The 15,651-nt window shown below is 44.6% G+C and overlaps 1 protein-coding gene across 7 annotated transcripts in view; it reads left to right on the forward strand.

The window, feature by feature from the left end:
* The window catches only part of FYN (FYN proto-oncogene, Src family tyrosine kinase), a 210,910-nt gene that overhangs the window by 137,700 nt on the left and 57,559 nt on the right, over positions 1–15,651 (forward strand). The window contains exons 1-2 of one of the 7 annotated variants that reach the window (XM_032408043.1): positions 11,864–12,030; positions 14,171–14,276. The exons of 5 other annotated variants lie outside the window; for them this stretch is intronic. The gene's annotated coding sequence lies outside the window, so the exon portion shown is untranslated. Of the gene's footprint in view, positions 1–11,863; positions 12,031–14,170; positions 14,277–15,651 lie in introns of those variants that run through there. One more of the 7 variants, XM_032408044.1, reaches the window with a different exon arrangement.

Genomic DNA, 15,651 nt, shown 5'->3' on the forward strand with positions numbered 1-15,651 from the left:
TCTTCACTAAATAATGTGAAATTGTTTTTACAAAGTAATCGTAACAATTTACGTCCCACCAGCAGTGTTTGGGAATTCTGTTGTTCCACATTTTTATCAGTACTTCGTATCAGCAGACTGAAAATTCTGCCAATAGCATCACTTCTTTATGCTGGAATTTCAAGAGAGAAAGGAGGGGGTGAGTTTGGGGTAGGTTTGGTTTGGTTTGAGAATAAATGATATTTTGTTACCTGACCTAAATGAGAAAGCAAAAATGCTCTGGTACCAAAAAAGTGATCAATTTTGTTTATTTGTTTGTTTGTTTGTTTTGCCATGGGAAACAGAGCCAAAAGTGAAAAAGAGAAATTTAGTTGAGGCTTATTTTAAGCTAAAGAAAAGTCAGATGTTGGAAGAAATAATGAAAAAACTGGAAAGGAAGATTAACCAGCCAGCATGTTAAGACAGACACAGATTTAAAACAGTTAAGATAGGGCTAAGAAAAACAAACTTAGTAAACAGCTTAGTGGGTTTCGGAAGGCAGGAATTGGTACAAATAATTGATTTTCTGTAAGAGATACAGAGATCCACTAATTTTTAGCAACTTTTCATTTTAGCAATGGAACCTGTGTAGAAAATGCAAATCTCAAGAGAGAAGCACAATGCGTAGGAAATTAAGAGGGGACTTAGTAGAGAGTGCATTCGGGGAATGTGTGTCCAGATTAAAGATGAACCCTGGCAGAAACCAAGGGTGTGTAGGCTGGTTAATCACAGGACCCCCTTCCCCCCCCCCCCCACCCCCCCGCCTGGACTGATGACTAGCATGTCAGGTCAGCCTTTGTCAAAAAGAATTATGGCAGAGCTGTTGCCTGGGCTCATTCCAAGTGTGTACCATTGTTACTGACCCCGTCAGTTGGGGGTATATTGAAGCAGAACTGGGGCAGAGTATGCAGCCACACTTGGGTCATTGTCACGTGGAGTCTGTAAGGCAGTTCCACAGGAGCTCAGCATGCACTCTGGGGACAGGCCAGTTCTGCCTAGTGCTGGGCTGAATTGCCACTGCTCAGAGCTGCCGAGTGATGACTATTGCTGGTGGATGGGCAGTTTCCATCCTCTGACTGTGGTGAGCTTGGAGATTTGAGCAGAACTGTCATAGCTAAAATATAAGCCACCTTCTGACATTAGCCTGAAGAATTCGTTAGTATTACATATTCCATGCAAAACTGAGGTGTAAACACCGCTTCTGCCAAAAGACATTTCTGTTTGGCTTGATGGAGTAAACTGCCCATGGTTGGAGGGAGAGGGTGGTGGGCCCTTTTTTACCTTATACTCACCTGCACCTCTACCCCCAGCCCCTTCTTCAGGCTCCTCTTGTGGACATCAGAGGTCATCAGTCCATTGTTGCATATTAGCTGTTACATGCCCTTTTTAGTGGACAGCAGTCATCTTTTTCCAGATGTCGTGCATTGCAGGTGTGTGTCTATCTCCACTGTTGTCTGTCCTTGCCATGTTTAGGCAACCATCTACACAGCTGCACGTCTCCCACTCCTACCAGCCCTAAAAGATTTTGGGCTTCTTTTTCTGACAGGGCTCTCAGAGAATGTAGCTTACATAGTCCCATAGTAAACTGCCTCTGCTGCCAGTATGGTTTTAGATCTGTATTCTCACTTGCAAAAAAAGCTACAGTGTTGCCACAGTTGGGGATGAATTATGAGGTATGAATTAGGCATAGACAGGTTGCTAGAATGGATGGAGTTGTTTGTCCAGCTGAAGAAGTCACATCTTACTCAGATGCCTCTGTCCACTTGTGTGTAGTCTCTTCCCAATCTTGGCTTCACTGTCGGGCTCCCCCATGCTTCTCCTCTACCCCACATTTCAGTATGTGTCTGTCGAGACCCAGTTCCACTCCCGCTTAATACTGAGTAAGCATCAGCTAGATAATGTGCAAATACTTTAGCCTATTAGCACGTGGTTAAGATGATGTCTTAGATTCAGCCATTTGTGGGTTAAAATCCAGCTCAACCTAGCTGTGGGGGTTTCGTCAAGTAACTTGCCCTCCCTATACTCATTCCCCCATCTGTAAAATAATAGTACCCAGTTCACAGGGCTGCTGATGGATCAAAGGAGAGCATTTGCTTATCGTACCTAACACCAGCTTCAGGCACTACAGTGAGTGCTCAGTAAAATGGACACATAGCTGTTTATAATCTGGCTTCATCTCCCGCCACCTTCCCAGCTGCATATATCCATTCCATTAAACTGTAAGCTCCTTTTGAGCAGGCGCCTGGCCCCTTCCCTCTGAGAGCCTTGCATGATGCCTGGCACATGTTTCAGTGCTCTGTAAACGCAGGAACAAATCCAGTAAGCCCCATGGAACCATGCCCTACCACACGTCTGTGCTCTCATGTGCACTCCCACCCCCTCCTCACCTGGGCCAGGTACCTCACAGTGGCTGGCCTGGATGAATTCAGACCCCTCTGTGCTCTCTCCCCAACCCAAGTCCAGATTTGAGGTCTCCCTCCTAAGTACACATAAGCTCCTCGCGGGCAGGGCCTTGTTTACTTGACTCCATATCCACAGCCCTTTGCACAGCGCCTGTCACATAGAGAGGATCAAAATATGTTTACTGAATAGAGGCTAGAGATAGGGCTGTAAAGAAAAAGAAAAAGATAAGAATGCAAGGAAAATGAAATCGTTGAAAACAGGTGATTTGTTACTATGGTGATTTCTGAGTAACTTTGGTCTGGGGGAGTGGGGGAAGTTTCTTTGTTCTTATTATTGTTTTCTGTGTAACTTCCTCATCTCCAGCAACTCAGGAGAACAGCTATACCTAGCAATCCTAGGAAAGACTCAGAGAGAATTGGAGCCTCCCTGTGAGGAGGGGGAGGTGGGTCAAGACCCCAACAGGTCTCGAGTACCTGAGCTGATTGTACCATATCATAAGTTGTCCTTCACTTTAGCAGCAGAGAGACATGGAGGGCATAGTTGGGTCTTCTGAAAACCACAGTAAGAAAGAACATTTTAAGCCATAGTGCAAAAAATAAAATAAAAACTGTAGGGCATAGCAATGCCTAGCTCCTATCACGTCATTAAAACTCTCATAATATGCATGGTCCAGGCTCTGGCCATGGCAGAGGGAGCATTCATAGCCAAACCTGGCTACTTGGTCACGTTACTCTGTGGGTGCTCGTGATTGATAACAGGCCTCTAGGGCTGTGGAGAGTGGAGACCTCTGTGCCTGTTTATAGAATCGGTTCTGCTTGAGTGTGTACAGGAGGGCTCTGGGCTCCTTCAGGAGTGTTAGGCTTAGTATGAATCCTTAGAGCTCCTTGTTGAGGCCTGTTGCTCGACCAAGAAGGAAACCGGGCTCCACAGTGTCAAGTGATATGCTCTGGACCACGTGGCAACTCACAGCCTTGTCCCAGCTTTGTCACTGCTCCCAGACCTTCTCCAATCCAGGAGCCTGGTACCTAGGACTGAAATGTCCTAGAGACTTAGGAGCCAGTCCTAAGCGGATCACTGTAAAGAGAAGAACACTTAAAGAGCACTTTCAGCCCTAGTGCAAAAAATGAAATAATGGTAGGACACAGCAATGCCCAACTCCTGTCACACCATTAAATCTCTCATTCTTTGTTCTTTTCAAAAAGTATGAAGAAAATGGCTAGGAGCAGAGCATGCTTCTCAAAAGGAAACGTGGGGTAGTAGGAAGAAGATATGATTGCATTAGACATGGATCCAGGTCCCACTGATTGGGTGACCCCAGACAAGTTAACTTAAATTCTGTGAGCCCAAGATTCCTTGACAGTGGAATACCCTTTCGAGGTTGTCCTGAAGATTAAATGAAATACCATATGTGAAATGCCAAGCACAAAATAAGTTCTCAATAAATGGTAGCTATTGTTACAATTTGTTATTGTTATCCTACTAACCTGCCTTAATACAAGTTTAACTGTCAGTATCAAAGGAGGTCAGAAGCTCTTATTGGTTCTAGAGACTATGGGGGAAAAAACCAAGTAAGTGACCAGTAGAGCCACCTTTGACCTCTATGTTAGATTTCCTTCCTTCTTGTGGTAGGTTACAGGCTACCTGTTATAACAAAAAGACCCCACTCGCTCCTCCCCACAAAAATCCGGTGGCTCCCACAAGATACACGTTCATGCCTCTCTCGTGTTAGGTCACAGATCACAGCTTTAAGGCAGATGAGCAGCCGTGCTCTCCAAGACTGTCTAGGGCCAGGTTCCTGTGTCCTGTGGTTCTGCCAGTCCCTGTCGGGTTGCCATCCTCTGCCTGGAGGAAGCCAATTCACCAGCACCACATCCACTGTCCAGCCCACAGGAAGTGGGAAGGAGGATGGAGAGCAACCCAGTCTCTTTTAAAGACACAGGGGCTGGATATATCACATCCATTCTCAGCTGGTTGGCCAGAATCAGACATGGCCCTCCTAGCTGCAAGGGAGGCTGAAAGTGGAGTCTTCGGGTGCATAGCCGTAGGCCTCACTGTGGAGGAGGGGGGTGAGTCTGGTGGCACAGGGAGCAGTCTGCCCACCCTTCACCTCATCCTCCTGCTACCCATTCTCAGTCATCTGGATTCGGGCCTCAACATTGCAAGGCTGTGATACCAGAATCTGCAAGGGGACAATATGCTGTGCTGTCTTCTTTAAGGAGATAAACCCCAAGTTCAATTACTGTGCAAGACACTCTAAAATTCACACTCTGCTGCATTCCCATGCCAAGTGAAAAGTCTATTGAATTGCTTTACCGTAAATTTTATAAGCGACAGTGTTTACAAAATGTATGCTGGTATATAAACCACGTCTTTCCTTTTCAGATTTGTTAACAGAAACCTGACAGGATTTCTATCTGGTGCCAAGTAGGTCATCAATGAGTGCTCTAGCAACACATGTTCCTCCCGCACAGAGTGGCCGCAGTTTGTCATTCCAGATACCATTTTTATATGCTGCTGGGGAAAGCGTCCCTGCAGTGGGTCCCCGTCCTCCTCCTCTTCCTTACTATCTCCCATGTTAATTTCCTTGTTAATTTCCTCGGATCTCTATAGACACTCAGCTTGGACGCAACTACCACAGAGTCAGCCAACCTGGGCTCAACGCGGGTAAGAAAAGTAAGCTCCAGGGAAGGCAGAGACAGTCGTCACTCCCTTCAGGCGCAGAAGTGGTAGGAGGAGGCTGGCTAGAGTCCACCGGCCTCTGTGTTTCCTTTGTTCCCGTCATCACTGTCACTGTTGTTCCTTGAACCAGTAAAGGCCATGGAGTTAGGGGCACGTTTTCTGAAGGCCTACTTTATCAGCATTCACACCAAAACAGCTGCCGAGAAGCTTTGAAATTCGAAACCACTGCAAGGGATGCAGAAGTAAAGGCCCAGAGTGTTGCTGATTCCTTGCAACTTGAGAAAGTGCCAACATAAAGATCCAGGGGAGGGGGGCCAGGGCTTCACGTCATTCTTCAAAGAAAAGACATCTGCTTCAGTGCCAAAAACACAATGCAAGTGGCTTCACAACCAAATTCTCAGGGCGCTCTGACTCCAGATAAGTCATCAGCGGAAAGGGGGTCTCGTGGGGACACAAACACAAACATGAGCTCGAGGGCAAAAAGAAGAAAAGTAAAATTTCCTTATTCAAAGTCCATTCTGTTTCTTTAACTGATGAATTAAAGGGAAAAAGAATTCATTGTTTTCTGAAAGGAAGAGGCCACATTTGCAGAATCATCTGGCGAGGAACCTCCATAGAGACTAGAAAGATTGGCAGAGAGGGTTTTTGTTTGGCCTTGGAGAGAGAACCTCCTCAGCGTTCATTCTCCACATTGGCGGGCAGGGGGCATTGATGACGCCTGTTCACACAGCTGCTTTGTGCTAATGTGCTTTCTCGTGGCTCCACCAGGTGACACCCCGACCCTTGGGCCCTCGGCCAGTTCAGCCCAGAAAGCCAGTCTCTACCACTGTGGCCCAGATGTGACACTGACTCTCCCGTTTCCTTTTGCCAGTTCATGAAAGGAAGCCTACATGTTTATTTTTGTTTTCCTCTGGTTGTTTTTATATAACAGGGCCAAGGAGAGTAGAAAGATGTTTGGCCAAATATCAACATCAGGAAGAAGCATCTTTGTTGAATCTTTTATGTTTCTGAAAAATTTTAGGTCGCATAAACCAGTGTTGGTTACTATTCTGTGCCCTGCTTGTAATGCGCCAGATTCTAAGGACTGGGGAATTCTAGTCAGAGTAAGAAGTCACACCATCAAAATGCCAGGCTAAATGTCCCAGCAGGAAAGGGTGAGGGCAACAAGAGGAAAAGTGAGAGAAAAGTATAGAATTTTTCTGCCTGGTGCCCTGAGCAAGTCCCCTTGTCTCCACCAACAGCAAGCATCCAAAGAACAAAGTGTTTCACTTCATTCTGCCCACCTCCCTAGAGCCATGCCAGTGTGTGGTCTTCAGGCCCTTGCTCACAGAGAGGTCTTGCAGATACCTTAAAATCCAGAACTCCTCGGTTATATTCCAACATTGACTTGTTCAGAGTACTGTCATTCTGACTTTATTGGGTTTCCCCAGGTACCTAGGAGCTTGGGCCCTGAAGGTTCTCAAGAACCCACTAATCCAGCCACCCGACTTCTGGTTCTGATATCCCACATTTTGCCACTTGCCACCTACATGGTCCTCTGAGTTGTTTATGTGTTATGGCTTTGCTTAATCTGTGCCCTTAATTAGATTTTCGTGGCTGCCCATCTGGGTGATTCACCACCCCTCCCAGCACTGCTCCCTCACTGCCCACTTCCCAGCACAGATGTTATAAAGACTCACTCAGAAACCTCTCTGTCCTAAGGGGCGCCTGGGTGGCTCGGTCAGTGGCTCAAGCAACCAACTCTTGATTTCAGCTCAGGTCATGACTCAGGGTCCTGGGATCAGGCCTAGCATCAGGCTCCACACTCAGTGGGGAGTCTGCTTGAGAATTCTCTCCCTCTTTCTCTCTCTCTCTATCTCTCTTCCTCAAATAAATAAATTAATTAAAAAGAAAAAGAAATCTCTCTGTCCTTCAGTACCTTTCACCTTTCAAACCTTCCAGGAGGAGAGCTTGCTTCTTAACAGACTTTAGAATCAGTCACTCTCTCTCCCTCTCTTAATTTTTAGAATCAGTTGCCACTCAATAAACAGTCTCTGTGCCCCTCAAAAAAAAAAGAAAAAAGAAAAAAAAATTTTTTAGAATCAGTTACTCTCTTTCTTTCTCTTAATTTTTCAGTTCACAAAGCATACTTCATCAATGTATGGTTATATACTTATATACAAATTAAATCAGTAACAGATAAAATTAAAGGGATCTTTCCTATTTAAAAAAATTATTTATTCTCATAAAAATTGTGCTTTCTCAGTATAGATAATCTGAGGGGAAAAAACAGAAGAAAGAACAGTCACCCATAGTGTTATTCCCCCACACGCCACCAGCAAGCATCTTGGTATCTTTCCTTCCAAACAATTTTTTAGGCATTTGTCATATAGTCACAATCATGTGATCCTTCTTAGTGTAATATGAGCATTTTTCTGTATTGCTGATTATTTTCTGTAACCGGAAGTTTTAATTTCTGTTTTACTTTACATGAACGGCGTGTCTTATTATATACTTAGCCATCATCTTCTTGTTAAACAATTAGCAAGTTTTCTGACTTTCAAATTATAAATAACATGTCATAGGACCTCTTCATGTGTCATTTTTCAAAAAGTGTCTCTTTAGCACAGATTCACAAAGAACAGGCCCATTTTTAAGGTTGTTTCTATATATATAATATTGTCAAATTGGTTTATGAAACGGTTATACACTAATTCCTGGTCTTCTATCAGCAATATATGAGAACAGGCATTTCAGGGGACCTCCGTCACTATTGGGCAGACTTCCTTTTGAAATTTTGTTAATTGAGAGGTGAAAGTCTCTCATTAATCAACATTGTGTTTCTTTGATTACTACTGAAGGTAACATTTTCCCATAAGTTTCACAAGTCCTTTCTCCTTTCTTTGAACTGCCAATTAACATGCTTTCCCATTTACCTAATCTTAGGGGGTTTTTTATCTATATAAATTCCTTACATATTAAAATATGAACCCAAGAGAATTGAAAGCATATGTCCACACAAAAACTTATGCATGAATGTTCATAGCCTCATTTTTCATACAGCCAGGAAATGACAACAATCCAAATGTCGATCAACTAATGATTGGTAAACAAGTGGTGTATCCATACAACAGAATATTTTCAGCCATAAAAAGGAATGAAGTACTGATTCATGCTACAAAATGAATGAACCTTGCAAACCGTGTGCCAAGTGAAAGAAGCCAGTCACAGAAGGCTACATATTATATGATTGCGTTCATATGAAATGTCCAAATAGGCAAATCCATAAAGACATAAAACTCCTGGTTGTCAGGTGTAAGTCTGAGAAGGGAATGAGAAGTAACTGCTGAATGAGTACAGGTTCCTTTTGGGGGTAATGAAAATGTCCTAGGATTAGATAGTGACAGTGGTTTCCTTTGTATATTAAATATACATATTACATATATAATGTATTTATATATGTAATATGTGTATATAAAATATAAAACCACTGAACTGTAAACTTTAAGAGGGTGAATTTTATGGTATGTGAATTATATATCAATAAAAATAAGAGTTTAAGCTAGTAACCACTAAGGAACCTTTTTTCCCTCCCAAAAGGGGTGGGAGAAGGCCTGAAAAACTTTATAATCTGTGCTCTAATTCTTTCTGAACCCTTTGGCATAGACAGTTAAAACATATCCTTATTTTTTATCACCATTTCCCTCTTGTCTTAACCCTGAGATCCGAAGTGAAGTGAGTGTAAGAAGAAAATGTTCTTCGCTCCTTTTGGAGCCTTTCCATGGTTTGGTGTTAAAACCTCATTTGGCCATTTGGGTTTGGGAATGGTTCCAGCTCTTTGTTGACTGCAGTGTTAAATCTCACCATCGGGGTCTAATGCTTCCATTTCTTTCTTTATTAAGTACGTTTGACTCTCCAGGCATCAGGGAATGGAAGGTTTTAGAGAAGGGAAAGGAGAACATGCTGCAGGGAGTGAGCCACTGCTTCTCGGCATGGGGGGTGATTTGAACAAGACAAACCAGGGTGGTAGCCAAAAAATCTAGGTGCCAGGAATGTGGTTTTTTCTTAAAGTGATGTGACATTTGTGAGAGTGATTTACATGAGTTCGGGTCCTTTGCTGTGCGGTACAGAACAAGATTCATTGTCCTCACTCTCCAGAGGACCTTGCAGAGTCATGCACAAATGATCATCCAACACCACCTCTTGTTATTTCCAAAGCAAAGCTTTGATTTGATTTTTAAATAGGCTCTGTTCTCCCACTCTTGCATGTGACTGGTGTCTGCACTGTACGTGTTCCTGGGTCTACATCAGTCTTTGCACCTCAAAGATGTGACATTTTATTGCTTGGGTAGGGGGAGGGTGTTGTCCCTCATGGGACTCCACCAAGAGTAGAAATCTGTTATTTTGTGCTTGGAGGAAGGATTGCTTGTGTTCTGTTTATACAGTAAATATGTTCCAGAAAGTTTTGCCTGTATAGCAAATCATGTTTTAAATGCAGTCCGCAAGCTCACTTATACCAAGGAAACCAGTGCTCACTCCTTTGTGGTGTATATAAACACTCACCACAGGCGCCTGGTGGTTCTGTTGTTGGGCATCTGCCTTTGGCTCAGGTCGGGGTCCCGGGGTCCTGGGATCGAGCCCTGCATCGGGCTCCCTGCTCAGCGGGGAGCCTGCTATTCCTTTACCCTCACCCCATTTGTGCTCTCTCTCTCTCTCTCCCCACCCCCACATAGGTAAATTAAATAAATAAATAAATAAACACCACATCTAGGAAATATCAGGAAACTAAGGGGAGCTTCAGTGTCGTTGGTTCAAATGCTCATTAAGACCCTACACCACATGAAGGAAGCCGGTGACTCACCACGCCTCGCATGGTCCCAGCACCCTTACAGAACCCACGGTCTTGGGGCAGGGTGTGAATGTGGGGGAGTGAGGCCCAGTCCCTGATGTCAGGGCCCCCATTAGTCATGCACAGGAAGCTGGGCTCTGGGGCACTAGGGAGCGATCCCCACAGGCCCCTCTGACCACACACCCACATGCTTACATGGACTGGCCAGGAGTCCGTGGGGCAGGAAGCAACTCTGGTCTACAGGCTCCATGTGCCAGCCATGGAATCAGTCTGTCTGGCTTCACCACCCCTGATGGAGCTGTGGACAAAGTCTCAAACCTCTCTGCTCCTCTGTTGTCAAATGAGGGGAAAGCATAATACTTCTGTCTGAGGACTGTTATGAGAATCGAGTGAGATAGGATGTTCCAGTACATAGCACGGTGCCCGGCTTGCAGTGAGCCCTCATTTGATATTGGTCATCACTACCAAGATTGGAGCCTTCACCTCAGTGGTGCCCATTCCACCAAAATAGGTATTCGTTTTCTCTTGCTGTGTAACCAGTTACTACAAACGTAGCAGCTTAAACAGCCCCCGTTTATTAGCACACAGTTCTGAGCCTCTGGGCATGGTGTGGCTGAGCATTCTGCTCCCAGGGCTGCATTGGCCAACAGCATTCTCATCTGAAGCCTTGACCAGGAAAGAATCCATTTCCAGGTTCTTGGCCCACTTCAGTTCCTTGTGGTTATAGGACTGAGGTCCCCATTTCTTTGCTTTCTGCCATCTGGGGGCTGTGCTCAGTTCCTAAAGGCCACATAGCCCCCTCTATCTGCCAAGCCAGCAGTGGAGAACATCCCCACCCCCCTCCACCGGAATGCCTCTTACACTTGGTATCTACTTCTTCAGAGAGAGCCCAGTCCCTTTCAAGGGCTCACTTGGTGAGGTCAAGTCCACCTGGGATAATTTCTCTTTGTTAAAGTCAACCATGCCAAATAAAATAGCCTAATCAAGGGAGTGATTATCCCATCAGTCATGAGTCCTAGGGATGATACGGGGTTTGTCATACCAAGGGCAGGAATCTGGGGCATACCTTGGAGTTCTGCCTACCACGCCACCTTTTCAGCAAGGCACAGATTTTCACTCCTTCCTTCCATTTGGCAGCAAAGAAGCAAAGTCCTCTGTATTCTTTTTTTTAGCCATCTGGGACTACTGGCTGGACCCCATACCAATACTGTGGTTCAGGCCTCGAGTATTTATATGCCCAACATCCCATCCCAGCTGTGGCAGGGACTTTGGGGAGTGTCTGCACTTCCAAGACGGTCCAACGTGGTCCTGCTTTCTCTCCAGCCTCCCCGGTCAGCACTGGCCCTTCTGTCCTGGTGTCCCCAGAAGACAGCACCACCCCTACTCTCTTGTGAGTGGTGTCCTACAAAGAGGAAAGTCCCGTCATAAAGGATTGAAAGTGCTGGGAAATTTGGGTGACAGGTTCTGTGTCCCAACAGCCATTGCTACCAACGTGGCACTCATCTGTCTCTGAACGTCCAGCTTCCAGCACTTCTGTGGTGAAAACTAAAGCAAGCCTTTCCTACACTGTCAAGGGATTTGTTTTCTCTGTGGAGAATGTAGCTAGATACCTCCGGTTGATTCTTGTGGGTGTTTCCAATCTGACAAGGACCGAGAACCCCCTGCCATGGCTCTTCTCCCCAGAAGTCAAGTCATTTCTGATGTATTTCTGCACATCTCACCCTCTTGCCTCATGGTGTTACTGTTGCCCAGAAAAGGGTGGTTGCTCATTAAACCACCAGTTCTTGCTGTGTTCCCAGAGAAGTGTATGAGACTGTGCAGTCGATCTACAATTCAGCTTTAAATTCTTTTTCAACTGTCCCCATCTCAGTTGCTTGTGTTTGGTTTCTAGGTTCCCTTCCTTGTTCCTTTACTTTTATTATGATTTTCACCCAGGTAAAGTGGAGACCAGCTAAAGGGATGGTGAATGGTACCAGCAGGAAACATGCCACATCAGAGTGCAGGCCAGTGTGGCTCGACCTGTCACTCTTCCAAGTCTGCGCTGTCAGCAGCAAGGATGGGAACTTAGGCCTCAGGGCCCTCACTTCTCCACACCCACCTAGGTTGGTTTCTGAGACAGAAGTGCTCACACTGCTGAAATTAAAATTATTTGTTGTCACTTTCACCTGCCTTCCTCCGGCCATCCCTCCTCTGCTTCCAAGTTTATGTGTCTCAAGAGAAGGTAATTTGCTTTTGCAGAAGACTGCCAATGGCCTTTCCCCCTTTTTGGTACCTAGCTCTCTGAAATCTTCTCTGAAGTCCTGCAGCGTTATAATCTGAGTGAATGGGTGCTGCTTTACTGAGTGGTATGCAAGGAAGCGTGAGCTTATCTGTCGTACCTGTGTTTGATGTGCACCTAGCAGCCGGACCATGGTCTGGGGTGTCGATGGAGGGAATGTATGTTCAGCCAGACTCATTCTGGATCAAAGCAGCCTAGGCCCAGAATCGGGGATAGCGTCCATCTTTTATGTCGGTTTCAATCGATCACTCGAGGGCTTATGTGAAGAAGGATTCTGAGGCCACGTGTGGCCAGCACCAGACGGTGCGGGTGTGGCAGTCCTCGGGTTCTCTCTTTGACAACTCTTCCCTGAGTTGCTTAATGCTGTTGGCACACATAAGATCCACAGGACTAAGGAAATTTTATGTAAATCAGGTTTCCCTTGCATAATAGAAAGAGAGCCCTTTGGTTTTGCCAAAGGACTGAAGAATAGGGGGGCTTCGTGGCTATAATCCAGACACCTCGACCACAGTCACAGGATCTTATTGGTCAAAGTGCTTGTCCATCAGTTTCCCTAGGCACAACAACATGCAGAGAAGGATGGCCATGAGTTCCTGGTGTAGGATTTATTCTTCAGAGTAATTCCAAGGTCCCACTTTTGGAACGGCATTATTCCTTGTTTCCCAGTGCCCCACAGATCTCGGGCAAGTATATTAGTACATTATATGTTCATAATGGACCTACAGCATTGGCCATAAACGCCACACCACAGAACCATATGTAATAAAGGATGTTTTTATTTTAACTCAAATGCTCAGAAGTTTGTCTCATGGCAAGGAGCCTGAAGTCATGTTCGGTACAGCTCACAGAGCGGCTTCTGACTCTTCCGTCAGGAAATGGTTAGTCTGACCGCCCCAAGTGGGAGGAAGAAGACCACAAGTTCTTACACAAATATTTTCATTGTGATTAACTTTTAATGTCTTGAGCCTGCATTGACTGATTTATTTCGGTCTCTTTATGTTTGTCGGTGAAGGGAAGAGAGTAAGCAAGACCTGTGCAGAAACATTTCTTACTCTAAACTGCAAATGTATGAAGTGGTAACAGAGCTGTCCCTTCTACAAAAGAAAATTGTTTTCTCCAAAATGATTTTGACTGAGTTTTGGGTTTTTGCATTGTAATCATTTAACAAATATTTATTGAGCTCCTACAATGTATAGCACTGTTCTAGACCCTCAGGATGCAATACTAAAACAAAACCAAAAAATAAGCTGCCTTCAAGGAGATTACTGTTTGTTTCCTTTCATTATTTCATAGGTCTATATATGGTGTTAGTTGTTTATTCCAGTGGTAATGCTTTTTCTTGGTGGATTGTGAAAGATGAGTGTTTTCTTAGTTTGGTTAGATATAAGGTCCTGTTTTCAGTGGGGTTCTGATGTGTCATTTCTATTTTCTTTTGTTGCAGTTGAAAGAGTAGTTTGTAATGAGAGTTCTCATTGGTTTAGATTCTTTTCTCTATCACAAGGAACAATCTTCTAGGGAAGAATCAGCATTTCATACCAATTTTTAAAATTGTGCCCTTCTACCTAGCCTGCCTGTTCTCCTAAGAAAGGCATTGTGAATTGCATGTTGATCACACATATAAGGGAAACAGCTGTTATATACTGTTTCGAAGATATGGATATACATTCTTTCTCCTCCATAAATCAGGATTTCTCAGCCTTGAAGCTACTAACATTTGGGGCCAATTAATTCTTTGCTGTTGGAGGCTGTCCTACATCGTAGAATGTTTAGCAGCATCCTTGGCCTCTACCGACTAGGTACCAGTAGTACCTCTTATCCCTGAGTTGTAGCAACCAAAGGTATCTCCAGACATTGCCTATTATGTCCCTTGGTGGGGGTGAGAGGAATAAAGTCAACCCCAGCTGAGAATCGCTGATGTAAATGATGTGATACTGTGACTCAGGTCTCACATCTTCTAATTACAGTAGATCAGTGAAATGCCTGAAAAAAGTGCCTGGGACAAGAACTGTCTTCTGTCTGGCCTTTGTGGGAGCTCAAAGCAACTTTCTGCCATGAAGGAGTTAATATAAAGTAAGCAAGATATTTATCAATCCTATGAAGCAATACCAACAACAAATGATGAAATTCCTTCAATAAATCATGCCTTGGACATAGTTTGCATTTCCTATTGGAAATTTTTTAAACTGGCATTCATCTACCATAAGTTAGAGAGCATGTTGGACCCAGTATACTGTAAGTTAATCTCGAATGATTTATGCTTAAATGTGTTCCAGATTGGGTGATCTCAGCTCAAGCAGTAGGTGGCTCATTTCCCGACATTTCCATTCTCAGGAACTGACATTGAATTCCATAAGTATTTATTGAAATGTGTAATGTAAGAGGACGTTAGAGCAGCCTGATGCTGCTTTCATGTCCCTTTTCCCCAGAAAAGCAGTGCTCAGAGCAGTGCCCCCCGCCAAGAGTCTGTATCTGATGTGGCATTCCCCACTTTGGATTGCAAGATACTAAGAAAAACTAGTTCTTTCTTCTTCACTGCTGCAAGTCCCTTCCATTCCTGTACCAGCTTTGCCCTCTCCGGTGAACACATGTAATTACACATGGTGTCATGTGTTTCTTATTTGATCCTTTGGTTCCATATGGGCCACTTTTCAGAGTTTTGGAAGGGGCATCCATTGCATGTTCTACCTACCCCCATCAACCTGACGGAGTATTATAGTCCAAAGTACGATCATTTAACCGAATTAACCTTGTATTTCTGAATCCTCTTTCTTTTTCACACATACCAATAGATTAAAAAATGCAGGGTCAGCTGCAAATGTAAGTCGCTGAGAGAAGGGATGGTCTTGGATGCAGAGAGAAAGGGTAAAAGAGAAACATCCTGGGCTAGAGAATCTTCACTCATTTGGTTGCTGTCTATCGAGCATCTGCTGTGTGCCGGGCACTGGCATTATAGCTCTGACAAAAGTGGACAGGGCCCTGTTTTCCTGGAACCCGCAGTCCACTGGGCAATGAGATAAGTGGACAAGCCATGTTTTAATATGGCACAATAGGTGCCATGATGGGAGAAATCAGGATGCCATGGGAGCACTTAGGAGCATCCCGCCAGCCTTGGAAGGCAGGTGTGGGGATCCGAGAAGGCTTTGCAGAGGAAGCAGTGTCTTACCTGGAACACGAAGAATATGTTGCACGTCAGGAAAAAATGTTCAAGGCCACATTCCAAGGCCTAAAGCAAAGCAGAAAAAATTGAACCTTGAAGTAACTGAGAAGTTCGGCATGTTTGGATAGTAGAGTGTGAGACGGGGAGAGTGAGAAGTAAAAAGGAAGCAAATAAGGTTGCTTCTTAGGATTCTGACTTGAGCAAGTCAGTCATTGATGGTGGCATTTCTACGATAAGCACAGGAGAAGTAGGTTGGAGGAGGGTGGGGTGACAATGACCTGAGTTTTT

The sequence above is a fragment of the Phoca vitulina genome, unplaced genomic scaffold (genome assembly GCF_004348235.1).
Source record: "Phoca vitulina isolate PV1807 unplaced genomic scaffold, GSC_HSeal_1.0 scaffold9, whole genome shotgun sequence".
NCBI lineage: Eukaryota > Metazoa > Chordata > Mammalia > Carnivora > Phocidae > Phoca > Phoca vitulina.